General features: G+C 42.9%; 1 protein-coding gene across 18 annotated transcripts in view; it reads left to right on the top strand.

The window, feature by feature from the left end:
* ATP2B2 (ATPase plasma membrane Ca2+ transporting 2) overlaps nt 1–16,670 on the top strand; it is a 658,100-nt gene that overhangs the window by 79,153 nt on the left and 562,277 nt on the right. The window lies entirely within an intron of this gene.

Here is a 16,670-nt window from a genome sequence, read left to right as displayed (position 1 = left end):
TTCCAAATGTGTGTGCACATCACAGACACCATGTTTGGAGCCTTTGAAAAGTTGTTTTTCCCTGGAAACCTGGACTTCCCCTTTGTGCCCCAGTTGTCTTGCTTTTTGGATCCATATCAAGGGGCCAAGTTTGGATTTAAAAATATGGTTCTGGGAAGCCTACTTATAGACACATGTTTATGTATTTGTTGTGGTATATATGTTGTAAGAGGGCGTGGCTCAGCCGTCAGATCAATCAAGCACCATATGGTGATAGAAATAAAGAAGAGGACAAAGAAATAATTTCTACACAAATCCAAATGAGAAAAAAGCCACTGTGGTCATAGTGTAATAATTTTCTATCAGAAAGTATAAGAGTTGGTAAGATAGAGATATGTAACATTACATAACTGTCCTCCTGCTATTTATTTTAAATAGTGTATTTCCTCTTGTTTTATATACAAGTTTTTTTATTTTCATAAAGATAGAAATATAGGATGCAATACGAGTTATTAATACAAAGAACAGTAAAATATAAAATATAATCATCATTTGAAAATGTATGACCCCACATTAACTACACAATGATATAAACTTTTGCCCAAAACTGAGACTAAGAGCCATCCACATTTCCACTACATTTTTAAAAAAGGCCTATTTAGATATACAAAAGAGAAGCTGTTAATAATCAACCTACTTGAGAGATCGTAGACCTCACGTTAACTGCTTGATACAATCTAAGAGCTATCCTGACAGATATTTCTAGGTTTAAGTTAGATGCTTAACATTAAACATTTCTTGTAGAACAGTATGAGTTTTGGCCCTGTATCAATACTCTAATGAAGGGAAAAGAAAGTAGGGCTTTGCCTTAAAAATGTACAAAAAAAAAATTACAAGAGGATTTCATAGCTTCTCCTTATCCTTAATACAAATACATCTACAAAACAATTTATACTTGACCCATTCTAAGAGCCATCCTGACAGGTATATTTTCAGATTTAAGTTGAGAGCTTAACATTAAACGTTTTCTGCAGATCAGTGTGAGCTTTGGCCCTATAACAATATACTAATAAAGAAAAAATAAAAAATAAGGGGGGGAAAACCCCGTTTTATATTTCCAACACTAATGATTATATTACCTATATGCCTACAAAAGAAAAGAAACAAGAGAGAAAAAACACTGCTTCCCCTTTTTCATAAAAGTAGAAATATAGAATACAGTATATGTTATTAATACAGAGAATAGTAAGTTTCCAGGTTTGGATTAAATGCTTAACTTTAAACATAGAACAATATGAGCTTTCGGTCTTCTTAAGGGGGTCTCATCTCGAGGCTTGCTACATCTTGTCGTTCCCGTAGACTTATATTCTGTCCCATTGGCCTTTGGCGTAGAAAGTGCAGTTGTACTCTTTCCCGCAGAATATGCATCGATAAATCTTGAGGCCGTTGCACCTCCTGTACTCCAGTATCAATACAATTTTTCCCCCAAAGAGCTCCTTTAAATCGGTTACTTTCACTACAGATCCATATATCTTTTGATTGCTTTTTGTACACTGTTGCTTTGAGATGGCTGTATGTCTTTTTAAAAAGGATGTCCTTATCTGGGCTGCAGAACTCCGACATCCCCTTTTCCATTTCCAGAATTTCAGATTTCTCTTCTACTGTTGGTTTTCCACCTTGTTTAGAGCTGTCATCAGCCACTGTTATTAATCCATCATTCCTGTTGGAGACTTCTTCCTTGCCATCTTGGATCTCCTTGAAGATATTTTTGACCAATCCTTCTGTAAATGTTTTGAAATCTTGGGTTTGTTTCTCTATTAGATGAGCCAGAGTTCTCGTGAGATCTTCCCATTCACAGCTCTTATCTCTTATCTCCGAAAACCAAAACAATTGCAGTAAGAGCTTTTGCCAATTAATTTGAGTTGATTTGAGTCCTTCTTCTGCTTAGTTAGGAGAATTGGCCTGCATTATAACGAGGTGGCTTCGGGCAGAGCAGAATAAAAGGAGGGGGGAAACAAAGGGCTTTGATGCAGGAAGAGAGACGGAGAAAAAAAACCCGAGAGATACTTGCAGTAAATGATGTTTTGGAACTCAGCCGATGTCCTCCCCTCAGTTCACAACGTTCATTTGCAGTAAATCGTCGTGTAGGGTTGAAGCAGATGCTTTAAGATTAAAGAGAGAAAAGAAAGTCTGAGATAGAATATGGCAGTCATCCTCTGGACCTGGAACGCTGACAGCCTATAATCCAGGGAGATATACTCCCTAAAGGATTGGAGACGGCCCCAAGAACTTCCTGGGTAGAAAGGTGAGGTGGGGTTTGCGTACCCCTCCTCTTTTCTGCCAATTGCTTGCGCGATTGACCCCTGTCAGGCTTCAGAGATAGCAGAGCAGATGCCCTGCAATCCTCTCAGAACGACATCTTAGCCGGAAGTAATCGTGTATTTCCTCTTGAATAATATGAACACTTAAAAAATAAACCTCAACAGAGGGCAAACACTTCCAGTGTCAATATAAGCATCTATCTAACACTTCAAAGAAAAGATATGTGATCAACTGGGTAAAGAATAAGATTTTTTTGTGGAAATGCTTGCTAGATAAGCATACAAATGTTAATGGGGAACATTGCTTTCCGTAGGATATTGCCGTGATAGCACTACCTTTTTATTTGTTTGTTCCTTAGGACTTAATCTATTTCTATAGTGCTGGTTATAGTCGAGCCTAGTTCAACATTTTTAGGTATTGGTTATATATTAGAACCAATGTAGTAGGAAAGAGGTGACCCAAATTCAAATCTGCCTCACTGCTGTAAAGCTCTGTGGGTGACATTGGGCCTGAGTGGGTGTGTAAATCTGACTCACCTCAACAGGATGCTGTAAGGATAACATGATAACACACCACTTTGATACTTTGATAGGAAGATAAAAATAATGTGATAGATACTTTTAACAGCTATGAAAACCTATTCAATTTCTTTGATTAGCTTCTAAAATATAGAGAAATGTGGGTAGTGAACAGTGGTGGCTATAGAGGCCATACTTTACTTTTGGCATGCTGTTCCCTGTGAAATCTAGGGTGGTTTAATAACTGATGAGGTAAGTAAGGATTATACTGTTTTAGTGGAATTATATTCCTTATAGAATAAATTCTGTTGTTAAAAACTTTGATGTTCAATAGATTTCTGAGTAGATATAGAATTGAAGAACACAAGATTTGTCCTTCATTACATATTTCAAAAAAAGCCTCTTGTGGCGCAGAGTGGTAAGACATGCTGTCTGAAGCTGTCTGTCCATGAGGTTGGGAGTTCAATCCCACCAGTCGGCTCAAAGTCGACTCAGCCTTCCATCCTTTCGAGGTCGGTAAAATGAGTACTCAGGTTGCTGGGGGGTAAACGGTAATGACTGGGGAAGGCACTGGCAAACCACCCCGTATTGAGTCTGCCATGAAAACGCTAGAGGGCGTCACCCCAAGGGTCAGACATGACCCAGTGCTTGCACTGGGGATACCTTTACATATTTCAAAATAGCTTTACTTTGGATAAAATTAAGATGCTTTACCAAGTTCAAGGAAGTTCCATAGTTCCATAGTTACAAAAGACAATAATGTACTAGCAAAACCAGTCCAAAATGTCACCTAAATAAAAGCCATATAAGTTAAGGATTCTGAATAGCTGAACTGTTTCTGCATGAAAAATTAATTCTTCCTTTTCAGGGCAACATTTTCTTTCATCTCTAGCTAAAATGAAAAGCAGGTTCTGAGGGCAAATTTGCTCTTCATCGTTACAAGTGCAGTCAAATGGAGGAGTATAAATTACATAAAACACATCAATATAAAATATTCTTTATGAATATGACTCTCATACTCTCACTAATATGAGGCTGGCACTGTATGTATTGACGTAGGCAACTAGAGCAACGTGAGTCCTGACCAGATTTGCAAAATGACAAGGGCCACTGCTTGTATTATATATAATAAACATGGCAATTTAAAGTGGGTCACCCCATTTAACTGAATAGCCTTCAGCTAAACTAGAGATAACAGTAATTAGATTCAAACTGACCCCATCTATAGATGCCCCACAAGGTAGCACAATGTCCCTTTATATGTTGTAATCTACTTGGCCTCTTTTTCTCTCTTGCTCTGTGTGTTTGTGTGTGTGTGTGTGTGTGTGAGAGAGAGAGAGAGAGAGAGAGAGAGAACGCAAGAGACAGAGGGTGTGGAAGCAGAAAATGCCTTTAAATACTTAACTTATTTCTGGGAATTGGGAGTTGAAGACTACATTTCCATATATTCTGGAAAGTAGGTATGTCAGCTCTTGGCTAGCACTCTCCAGGAATATTAATGTAGGAGGGATTTCTGAGATGTTACTTCCTGTTTTGGAACAGGAAGTAATGTCATGATTCTCATAAATCTTTTATATTCCTAGACCCTCATTACCTAACGTCTTGTTCCAAAACAGGAAATGACATCCTTGGGTCTGTTAATAACATAGCTCCCCTGCTGCTCCATTGACAAAAGGCAGGGGACAAAAGGCATCAATGGGAGACCTGTGTAAATCACAATTCTACTGGAAAGGAAAGTAATATTTACACTTTTTTAGTAGATAATGTGAACAATTCTAGAATTATATTAAAAGGATGTGAGAACAGGTGTGAGCATTCAAAGCAAAACGGGTGCGTTGCTTTGAATCCATCTATGTTCACAATTTCTCAAATAAGTACAGTATTTGCTGGCGTATAAGACTACTTTTCCCCCCTGAAAAACATGCCTCCAAGTGGGGGGGGGGTCGTCCTATACGCCAGGTGCACTTCAGTTGGGATTGACATAGCTGCCTATAGTGGCCCATAGTACTGTAATGTAATGTAACAAACTCTATATTTTGAGTGGAAATGTTGGGGGGTCGTCTTATACGCCCAGTCATCTTATACGCCCAGTTGTCTTATACGCCGGCAAATACGGTAATTGTATAATTTTTGCTGACCCTCTTTCCACTACAAACCTTTGCCAATTCCCATCTCATTTTTCCCCTGCCACATGTGACATGTGATTGCTTAGTGTTGGTCTGTGTCTTATTTCTTAAATAAAGCTATAAACCTTATTTTAAACAGTATTTGTTGTATACCTTGGATTCCTGAAGGGCTTAATCACCTCATAAACTGCGCAAAACAGATACTGCTATTTATCCCCCTTTTGGTGTAGTGGTTAGGAGTGTGGACTTCTAATCTGGCGCGCAAGGTTCAATTCTGTACTCCCCCACATGCAGCCAGCTAGGTGACCTTGGGCTTGCTATGGTGCTGATAAAGCTGTTCTGACAGAGCAGTGATCTCAGGGCTCTCTCAGCCTCACCCACCTCACACGGTGTCTGTTATGGGGAGAGGAAAGGGAAGAAAGGGAAAGGTAAGCCACTTTGAGACTCCATCAGGTAGAGAAAAGTGGTATATATGAATCCAAGACAGAGGTCCTGTGGTTGGGCCGTAGGGGAGCAGACCAGGAAGCGCGCTTGCCCTCTCTGGCCGGGACGCAACTTAAGATCACGTCTCAGGCCAGAAAACTGGGGGTGACCATGGATGCCTCACTAACACTCGAGGCACAGGTCAAACAGGTAGCTGGCCAGGCATTTTTCCATCTCCGCCAGGCTCAGTTACTAGCGCCATCTGTCCTCTGAACACTTGGCCACAGTGATACATGCGACAGTCACCTCCAGATTAGATTTCTGTAACTCGCTCTACACTGGCCTGCCCTTGGGCTTGACCTGGAAACTGCAACTGGTCCAAAATGCGGCTGTTAGGATCCTCACGGCTACACCTTGGAGGGTACATATCCAGCCAGTGCTGAGGCAGCTGCATTGGCTACCGGTTATCTTCCGGATCAGGTTCAAGGTTTTGGTTTTGACCTTCAAGCCCATCCGTGGTCTGGGCCCAGTGTATATGAGGGACTGCCTATCGCCCTATGCCCCCCGTAGGGCCTTACGCTCTGCAGGGGCTAACCTATTGGTCATTCCTGGTCCCAAGGAAGCTCACCTGCCCTCCACCAGGGCCAGGGCCTTTTCAGTCCTGGCCCTAACCTGGTGGAATGAGCTCCCAGAAGAGCTGCGGGCCCTGCGGGAATTGTCATCATTCTGCAGGGCCTGCAAGATGGAGTTCTTACGCCAGGCTTTCAGGTGATGCCAGGCAGCGAGAAGATCTAGCCCCACTCACAAATGTGACAGTTGCATCTGTCATCTGCCCCCTCCCTTTCCCTTCTTAGTGGGTGTGGAACTGGGTTAGTTATATTGAATTTTGCCACCATTCTTGTCTTAACTTTTGTATTAATTGTATTATGTTTTACTAGTAATCAAGCCCGCTGCAGGGGAATGCAGCGGGCGCTAGTTCCTTACTGTAGTCGGCTGCGGCGGCGGTGGGCTGGTCGGCGGCGGCGGGCTGTCGGCGGGGGCGAGCTTCTTTTGTTGGCGGGCTGGTCGTCGGCGGGCTGGTCGTCGTCGTCGGCGAGCTTCTTTTGTTGGCGGCAGCCTGACGCGGCGAGAGGCGCTTCGCGCCTCTCGCCGCGTCAGGCCGCCAGGCAGGGAACCCCCGGCAGCCGCGCTTCGCGCGACTGCCGGGGGCTCCCTGGGTCGACGGCCTGACGCCCATGCACCCAGTTTACAAAGAACCTTCTAAAGTTCTTCACAATCAGGGTTTCACCATGCATAATAATTTTGTGTCATTAACATACTTGGTTTAAGTTTCATTGCTTAAGAATATGTTAGATATTATAGTTATCTATAAACTGAGTCATCTATCCAGTGACTACTAAGTTTACAGTGGTTTTTTTTTCAAAAACTTATTGGAAGTGCTAGTATATACCCGATCGCCTTATCTAAACACTTGTTAATATTAGTGATCAGCAAGCCATCCCCAGAAGCCCAAAACAGTGGCTGTTTGAGGCAGCAGAGGATGAGTGTTGTGGTAGACTGTGGTCCAGTGAAAGTGGCAATGGAGACGAAAGCTGGTGGAACCCAAAACAGGTGTCAGAGACCTCTGGTAGGGCCAATGGGGGATCCAGAGGCACAAGGAGGGCTGGAGCATCAAGTGATACTGAAAGGTATCACCAGAGAATAGCAAAAGAATGGCTCTAGGATAGCCTGCCCATCCTGGTACTAACAAACTGGAAGCAGAAGGTAGCCTTAGGGTCCTCTAACCAAAGCCTATTGAAGGTAGAACCCCCAGGAAGGAGGGAAAGAATGCTGAGGACAGTGGGTTGGGTGACATGGAGATCTAGAAGAAACAATGATCAGAGCTAAAGAAAAGGACTCTTATCTTGGGAAGGGACAGCAAGTTCCATTAATTAAAGGGAATATGCATTCTATTGGGAATCATTGTAAATAATTTGCAGAGAAGGAACTTGGGAGTGTTGCTCTGTTTGTGATACATAGGGTTCCTGGTCGGGGGCTATGCTAAGAGGTGACAATACTTTCAAAAGTTATGTGAGGCTAAACTTCCCTTTGCAGGAGCCAAATTTATTTGACCTCAGCAAGGTGTGTTCTATGTGATAAACCATTATTCTAGCTTTATTAATACTTTGTCCCAACTGATATGAGATAGAATTTAGGCTAACAGGTTTATTATTATCTGGACCCCTCCTGGTTCCCCTTTTAAAAAGTGGTGGCATGCTGGCTATCTAGGGAGAATAATTTGAATGATAAATTGTATCCTTTCGTTATAAGATTAGCAATGTCACAATTGCATTATTTAATAGCTCTCAGGTGAATGCTGTCTTGCCCTTGTTATTTTTTAATTTGTAATTTTTCAATTAGTTCTAAAACTATTCTTTGTCATCTTGACATAAGTCCCCAGATGCTTGTCCTGAAAATAATTATTCAGTTGTGGTTGCATCTTCTATAGCAGGCTTTCTTTACCAGGGTTTTGTGAAACCCTGGGATTTCTTGATGGTCCCAAAATAATAATAATAATAATAATAATAATAATAATAATAATAATAATAATAATAACAACAACAATAACAATAATAATAATATATTTTTAAATTTGTTAAATATTTATTGGGTGATATAACTCAATCTCCCCTTCCCAAAATGGCCAATGATAGGCCTGGAGGGGTGGGAAGGGAGGAGCTTCCCAACTATATGCTGCATGATTGCACTACTACTGGGGCTTTTCAAATCCTGAAGAAAGTTTCAGGGGGTTTTCAGTGATAAGAAAGTTGAGAAAGGCTGTTCTATAGTGGATGTTGGTGAAAAGAGTTCATTAGATTATCTGTAATTTACCAGGTTCAGTATTCCTTTTACAGGTTTGATACCAAAGTTCCTGCTGGTTTCTCAGCTAGCTTCTTGTTCTTGAAATAGTTAAATACATGTTTGTTTCGTGATATTTGTTGGTAAAAGAAATCAAGTGTTGTTTTAATATCAAATGGAATGCCACATTATTCTGCAATGGGCCTGTATCTCCCAGAACAATTCCATCATCATTAAAAAAAAAACTTATACATGTTGAATATCGGAAGATGGTGAAATATGGAGCAAGGCCTCTCTAGATGATTTCAACATGTAGTTAGGCAATCCTTGAAATACTCTGGTTGCAAAACATATAGTATTCTGGGGCTAATGGTAGCATTTTTAATAGACCTGGAAATTAACTGGGAGCCAATGAAAGTATAACAGAAATATGCCTGTTTTGGTCCAGTTGAAGTTTCTGAGATGCTTTAAATGGCAACCTTGCATTTTGGTAGTTTCTGTCTGAATGTTACCAAATTATGACCAAGACACACTTCTCCAGAAGAGACTGCAGTTGATACAGAAAGGGATCTGGAAGTGTGTTGGATGCCTTTAGAGGTGATGTTTGATGGCTTCAGATGGCTCTCAATACCCAAAGTGGACAAGCTGCTGGGGTTGGTGAGGACATCCACGTGCTCCCTTGATCCCTGCCTGTCTTGGCTGCTCAAAGGGAGTGGCCAGTGGATAGGAGGTCAGCTCAGGGATATTATCAATCTCCCTATCTACGAGGGAGTTCCCTGAGCTGCTGAAGGGGGCAGCGGTTCACCCGCTCCTCAAAAAATCATAGCTGAACTTAGCCAGAATCTTGCGTTTCTGGGTAGGGAAGTTGAAAGTGCCACTGCAGACCAGCTCCTGACATACTTGGATGAAACCGGCTCTTGGATGAAACGTCTGGCTTCCATCCTGGCCACAGGATGAAGACAGTGCTGGTTGCCCTGACCGATGACTTCTGGGGCCATCCAGGTTAGGGTGGGTCGGCCATTCTTGTAATGTTAGATCTGTTGTCTGCCTTTGATGTGGTGGACCACGGGTTATTGGTCCACCACCTCACTGGGACAGGGATACAGGGTACAGCCCTTGGCTGACTACACTCCTTTCTCCAGAACTGGACTCAGAGGGTGGCAGTGGGGAATGAGTTGTCACACTCCTAGAGTCCCGCAGGGGGCAGTGCTCTCCCCCACTCTTTTTAACATCTTTGTGCACTCTCTGGCCCAGCTTGTATGGAGCTTCAAGCTGGGCTGTCATCAATATGTCAATGACCCGCAGCTCTATGTCCTTATGAACGGCCACCCAGACTGCCCCCTGGAACCATTTGCCAGATGTTTGGAAGCCGTGGCTGGATGGCTTGAGCAGAGTTGCCTAATACTTAACCCCTCCAAGATGGAGGTCCTATGGTAGGAAGAGGGCAGAACAGGAAATGCACTTACCCATTCTGGTTGGGATGAAACTAATTACTGCACCCCAGGCCAGGAACTTCGGAGGAACCTTGGATGCCTTGCTGACCATGGAGGCACAGGTCAGGAAAGAAGCCCACCAGGCATCTTTCCACCTTTGTCAGATGAGGCTACCAGCACCCTATATATCTTCTGAGCATCTAGCCATGGTGATGGTCACCTCCAGAATTGATTTCTGTAACTTGCTCTATGCAGACATGCCCTTGTCCCTGACCCGGAAATTACAGCTGGTGCAAAATGCGGCTGCTGGGGTCCTCACAGGGACAACTTGGAGGGCCAATATTCTGCCTGTGTTGAGGCAGCTGCATTGATTGCTGGTTGCGGACCAGATCAGGTTCAAGATTTGGGTTTTAACCTTTAAGGCCCTTCACAGTTTGGGACCCACATGCCTGAGGGACTGCCTGTTGCCCTATGCACCTCGCAGGGCTTTGCGCTGTGTGGGTACCAACTTATTGGTTGTTCCTGGCCCCAAGGAAGCTTACCTGTGCTCGACCAAGGCTAAGGCATTTTTGATCTTGGCCCCTACCTGTTGGAATGAGCTCCCAGAAGAGCTACGGGCCCTGTGGGAGCCACCAGCTTTCCACAGGGCCTGTAAGACAAAGCTCTTCTGCCAGGTCTATGGTTGAGGCTGGTGCAGGAAGAAGATCTGGTCGTGGCACTGCTCAGGAAGACGCACCATTTGCCTTTGGAACATCATGTCAGCAACTGGCTGCATAGCCCCTCTGTTGCCCTAGCAGCAGGTGTACTGTTAAGAGGAAGGAGTGGTTTTTACTGCTGTATTGTGAAATGTATTTTAATGGGATTTTTATTGGGGACTATTGATGTGGGTTTTAAAGTGTAACCTGCCACGAGCCAGCATGCCGAAAGTGGCAGGAAAGAAATCTAATAATAAATAAAATAAATAAATAAGCTAATTGTTGTTGTTAGGTGCGAAGTCGTGTCCAACCCATCACGACCCCATGGACAATGATCCTCCAGGTCTTCCTGCCCTCTACCATTCCCCGGAGTCCATTTAAGTTTGCACCTATTGCTTCAGTGACTCCATCCAGCCACCTCATTCTCTGTCGTCCCCTTCTTCTTTTGCCCTCGATCGCTCCCAGCATTAGGCTCTTCTCCAGGGAGTCCTTCCTTCTCATGAGGTGGCCAAAGTATTTGAGTTTCATCTTCAGAAATAAGCTAATACATAGATGCAACCAGGGTCAGATATACATGAAAAGAGGCCCTAGGCTATTCCACTTATGTGGCCCTTTCACCTCCCATTTTTAAGTTTGTAAATTACATGAGAGATAATAAAATACCTCATTACTGTGATATATATCAATATGTTAAATGAAACATGTTGTGATTGGTACTAACCTTTATAAAAAATGTGGACTATAGGCCCCTCTTGATCTTGAGGCCCTAGGCTGAAGCCTAATTAGCCTATAGGAAAATCCGGCCCTGGATGTAACTGCAGAGATGCCTTTGCCCTATCCATAAGAGTCTCCAAGAAACATTTAGTGTTAAAACTAGAATGGACACTAAATTACCTGATCCCCTACCAATTTGTATTAACCAGAAATACTGGTATATTGGAAACTGATGTAAATCTCTTAAAATCAGTTGCATCATGGGAAATTTTGTTCAGGCATTATTGCAGTAGAGTTTGGTGTGTGTTGAGAACCAGGCCTTTTCTCAGGGAGCCATTCCCCGCTATCCATGTATAAATTTCCCTGAGGCCTGTTTAAGAAGCCACAAAAGGTCTAGCTAGCTTGTAAGTTTTCAGTCTTACCAGTCTCCATTTTCCACATGCATAGTCTGTACAAACTGAAAAGTATTCATCAAAAATGGACACTGAATGTTCCAATGTTTCTAATATGGAATAAAAAATGTGCAGGTGATTTTACATGCAAAATGATTTACAAAAATATCCTAATAGACTACCTTTAGATATTCCCCTCAGATATCAGGACAATAATCCCTTAACTATTTGGAATACTAGCACTTAATTATATAGAGCAAATGTAATGATGGTGAAGTGATGTTTTATCATTGCTATAGAGTAGGTCTTAAACTGGGAACATCATCTACTTAAATTCAGTGTTGTTAAGACTGGAACTTACACCTCTCTTGAATCTGCTGGAATTTCTCATTGTCCTCCTTTCATTAAATTAAGGAACTGCAAAAAGGAATACAGACTCTGGAGCCAACTAAAGAAAAGTGTTATAAATTGTTCCATATCTTCAAATAGCCCTTAGGAAAGAAGAGCTATCACCTATCCATCCTTTCATTTAACATTATCGGTAGTATTTTATCTCCTGAAGGAGGATCATCCATTTACAGTTTTAAAGGCCCAAGGCCAGGTGGAGCATGATAATGTTGAGACACACTTGAACAGAATATCTCTTTTCCTCCAAGCACCTAACTCAGAATAAATCTATTATCAGACTAGTGGAATACTTCAAAACTATAATGGCTTTAAGAGAAAGCATTCATGATGAACATGTCAGCTTTAAAGGATGCCGTTTCTAGTTTAAGAATGTATATTACTGAACTTAAAATAAAGATTGAGCTTTAAAAAAAAACAAATCAGTTTCCATGTCCTAGCAAGTACACTGTGGAACAGACTTGCTTTTGGTTGATCAGGTATGCAAATTATAAAAAAGTTCTTTTGAAACGTCAGAAATGCTGAGTGGGCTAACAAAGCAACAGAAATTGCAGCATTACTCAATAATAACAAAAGAAAATCTTGTATACTTTGTTTTTGGCTTAGCACTTTCATTTCCTAGAAAGATATTATATAACTATATAAGACATAAATCATTGTTTAAAGTCATTCTAGCATCTAGTAAAATAATATGTAGCTTACATTCCACCTCAGTAGCATGAAAATTTTTATGAAAATATTTCCAGCTCCATTAATTGCTTGCAGGCACTGTGACATCAGATAGGCAAATGAGAAATAGCTGTAGCTATGCTTTGATATGTATAGTCACTTAGTCCTCTGAGGACATATGTATCTTGCTATAGCATACTGGCAGGAGAGTTAATGTCTTATATATATAAACTTGCTTCAGAATTTAACTGGAAACGAAATATAATAGCTTGGCTCTAATGATCTACTAGCACCAGTGAGAAGCACTATCTCTGTTAGTCTCCAATTTCTCCCACTGAACTGCAAAATCCCTATATCCATAAAATATCATATGATATTACGGCAGGTACTCAGATCATCAAGAAAGGGTTGAGGGGGGACATAGTGAGAGAAGACCTGCCTTTGGGCTTGACCAAGAAATTGCAGCTGGTCCAAAATGCAGCTGCTAGGGTCCTCACTGGAACACCTTGGAGGGCCCATATCCAGCTGGTGCTGAGGCAGCAGAATTGCTTTCCAGTTCTGTTACTGATCCAGTTCAAGGTTTTGGTTTTGACCTTCAATGCCATATGCGAGCCTGCCTGTCGCCGTATGCCCCAAGCAGGGCCTTACTCCCTGGGGGTGCGAATCTTTTGGTCACTCCTGATTCCAGGGAAGCATGCTTGGTCTCAACCAGGACCAGGGCCTTCTCGGTCCTGGCCCCGACCTGGTGGAATGAACTCCCGGAGGAGTTGCAGGCCCTGTGGGAGCTTTCAGCATTCCGCTGGGCCTGCAAAATGCATTCTGCAGGGCCTGGCAGGTCTATGGCTGAGGCTGGGTGGCCAGGTAGATTGGGGGTCCTCCTATAGAAGCGGCAGTAGTGAATTCCATCTACACACTCTTCCTCTTCCTCCTCCCCCTTCCCCTCCCCCTAGTGTATTGTTAGAGTTGGGATGAATTTACAACCGTATCATATATTTTTATGTAAGAAATCTGTTTTATCTCTTTTTAAGGGGATTTTATTGGGGTTTTTATCAGATGCTTGTAACCCACTATGAGACTTCAGGGAGCAGCAGGCAATAAACAAACAAACAAACACATTTTTAAAAAAGGAAGCGGGAAACTGAATTGCATGACTGATGTATTACTCCCTGAAGTAACACATAAGTTTGTATCCAGAAAAAAAATTGTTGTTCCCAAAGTATGCTCAAACTTTATTTCACTTTATTTTGTTGTTGTTGTTGTTGTTGGTGGTGGTGGTGGTAGTGATTTGAGCAAATTTTACTAGTTATAATGTAACATTAACATACCTATATAAAGCACAAGGATGTGTTAGTTCATGATCCAAGGAGCTTACCATCTACAGTTGTCATCATTATGGTATGGTGTATTTAGGTAAACACAACAATGTGTGTGTGGGGGGGGAAGGACGTCCCTTGGCCTTCCTGGCTACTTAAACCTGTTGTCGGGGAGGCAGGGGGAGGCTGAATGACTGGGTCTCAAAGGTAGCTAATGCCTTTTTGGGAGAGGGTGGTGGTCACCCAAGCCTTGAAATAGGTTGTGGGTTACCTATTTCTAAATTTTAAAAAACACCTACCAAAGACCCAGGATATTTTACTAACAGTCAATTAGACTCAAATGTTCCATTACTGAGTAAGGTGATAGAACAAGTGATGACTGGGCAACTTTAGGCGTTCCTGAATGCATTGTTTGGATCCTTTCCAGGAGACTGAAACGGCATTAGTTGCCCCAGTGGATGACCTAAACGTGGAGAGGGGCAGAGGGAGTATGACTGTTGAGTCTCATGGACCTCTTATAGGCTTTTGGTACCTTTGGTCATAGTATCCAATAGGACTGCCTTTCCAGGCTGGGAATGGGAGTCATCTGGAGCCACTTTGGGTGTGAACATGGGCTAATAAATTGAAGCTTAATCCACACAATAAAAGTGATACTGATGAAGATGGTCTGAAACAGAATGTGTCACCTACAATATTGCCCTTAAAGCTCCACAGTCTGGAGCTTTTCTTGGACCTAGGACTTAGGTAGCAGCTGTATCCAGCAGTTCCTTTTACCAATTTTGACTGGTTAACCAGCTGCAGCCTTTCCTGGAAGAGCTGGCCATCATCCTGCATATGCAGATTATAGCTAGACTAGTATCCAAGCCCACTGCAGTCTAAATGCAGCGGGCGCTAGTGGCAAGGAGTTGAGCGGGTGGGAGACAGGCTGCCAGAGCTGCGGAGAGTGGTTTCAGCTCCGCAGCTACCTCCCAGGGTGGAAGGTGGCTGGGTGGGGTCGCATCGGCTGCGGTGGTGGCGGGCCGCATCTGGTTGCCGGCATACCTGGAAGGTGGCGGGGGCCCACCATGTGGCTGGTGGTGGTGGTGGCCGCCACTCCACTGAGAGTGGAGGTGGTGACACAGCCTGGGATTTGGTGGGTGTGGGGCAGCCTCCTTCTCCTCCTCCTCAGTGAGCGCAGTGTGTGGCGGCGGCTCAGGGGCATATTTGCCGGCGCACTGTTCTTGTTGCCTCAGAGGCAGGCTTCATGTGCATGAGGAGTGCCTCATGGCTGCACTTGCTGCCATGGGGCGGCTGCTGCTGCCTGCCCCTCCTCGTCAGTGGCCGTCGTGGGTGGCTAGTCAACAGCAGCACAGCAGCATGTTCAGTGGCGCTTCCTCAGTTGGTCCCTCATTGGTACCACGAGCAGCAGCCGTGCTTTGCCACTGCAGGCTGCCAGGTGGAGTGGCTGAGGGTCGCAGAGGTGCTGGCTTTGGTAGGCAGGCGTGTCTGTGGTGAAGGTGGTGGAGTGGCGAGCGGCCAGGCTCAGAGGGCGTAACCTGTCATGGCCGACCCAATCAGGGTGTGGCACCCTGATTGGCCCATATTCCAACTCAGACACCCCGGACACACTCCATCCCCAGGTAGTTTTGCAAATGTTAAGAGGAACCATGGATAAGATTAGATTATTGAAATGCACTCTATATGGTGATACTTTTGAAAAAAGTCTTTGGAAGCTTCAATTTTTGCAGAATGCTGCTGACCTAGCAGGAAGGCTAGTGAGGGGTTGGGATTCCTATTATGGGGGGACAGGGCAAATATGTCGGTGGGAGATGTGGTTTAAATGAAGGGATGCAAGATATGCTCACACCCTTTCTAATCTTTGTCCCATCCCAAGACATGAAGATGGTGGGGCTAGGACATTATTTCTCTGACCTTGTTGTTGTACAATGCTAGGTCCATAAATAATAAGATCACTGCTTTGCAGAATTCTTTTGCAGAGCAAAATATGTACTTAGCATGTGTGATCAAGACCTGGGTAAAAAAGGGCAAAACTGTCATCCTCAAAGAGCTAGCTATAACCGGTCTCTTGCTCCTTCATCAATCACAGAAAAAAAGTTGCGGGGGGGAGGGGGAGTTGCAATATTAATCCAAAAGTCTTTCTCCTTCAGGGTAGAAGGAAAGAGTTGGTTTTTGTAAATAACCAAAAATGGAAAGAAAAACCCAATCTGACAAGATAACTTAGGAACCTAAATGTTGAGCTGCAAAAAAAGGTTTTGTTTAAAATACAAATCTTTATTATAATTACATGCACATAATAAAAAGTTAAACACATTGATAAAATCTCAGTTATATATACTGTGTAATACAATCAACAATAACACATGAAACGAGGAACAAAGACCAGGTGCATTTTGACCCCAAGGGTCTTCCTGAGTGGACAAGTAATATAAAATGCACATATGCAAGAGAAAAGATATAACATTAGGACTTGCCAGGTGGTAAAAAAATCCTGAAAAAATATTAAAAGATGTTATAATGAGCATTTCTGAAAAATGTTTTCTCAAATACCTAATTGTTGACTAACTCTTATTCAAAGTATATTCTTATGTTTTAAGCTTCTACCATCTTTGTCAGGCAATTGGCATCTTACCTACCAACATCTGACCTAGCCACTGTGATCCATGCAATGGTCACCTCCATGCATTATTACTGTAATTTGTTCAATGTAGGGATAACCTTGAATTTCTTCTAGAAACTTCCACAAGTCCAGAATGCAGCAGCATGGGTCCCAATGGAGAGCATATATCCAACCTGTGCTCTCCCAACTGCATTGGTCCAAGATTTAAAACTGAATTAAGTTCAGG

The sequence above is a fragment of the Paroedura picta genome, chromosome 3 (assembly GCF_049243985.1).
Source record: "Paroedura picta isolate Pp20150507F chromosome 3, Ppicta_v3.0, whole genome shotgun sequence".
NCBI classification, from domain to species: Eukaryota; Metazoa; Chordata; class Lepidosauria; order Squamata; family Gekkonidae; genus Paroedura; species Paroedura picta.
The sequence above is the reverse complement of the archived record's forward strand: the minus strand, read 5'-3'. Positions and strand labels throughout refer to the sequence as shown.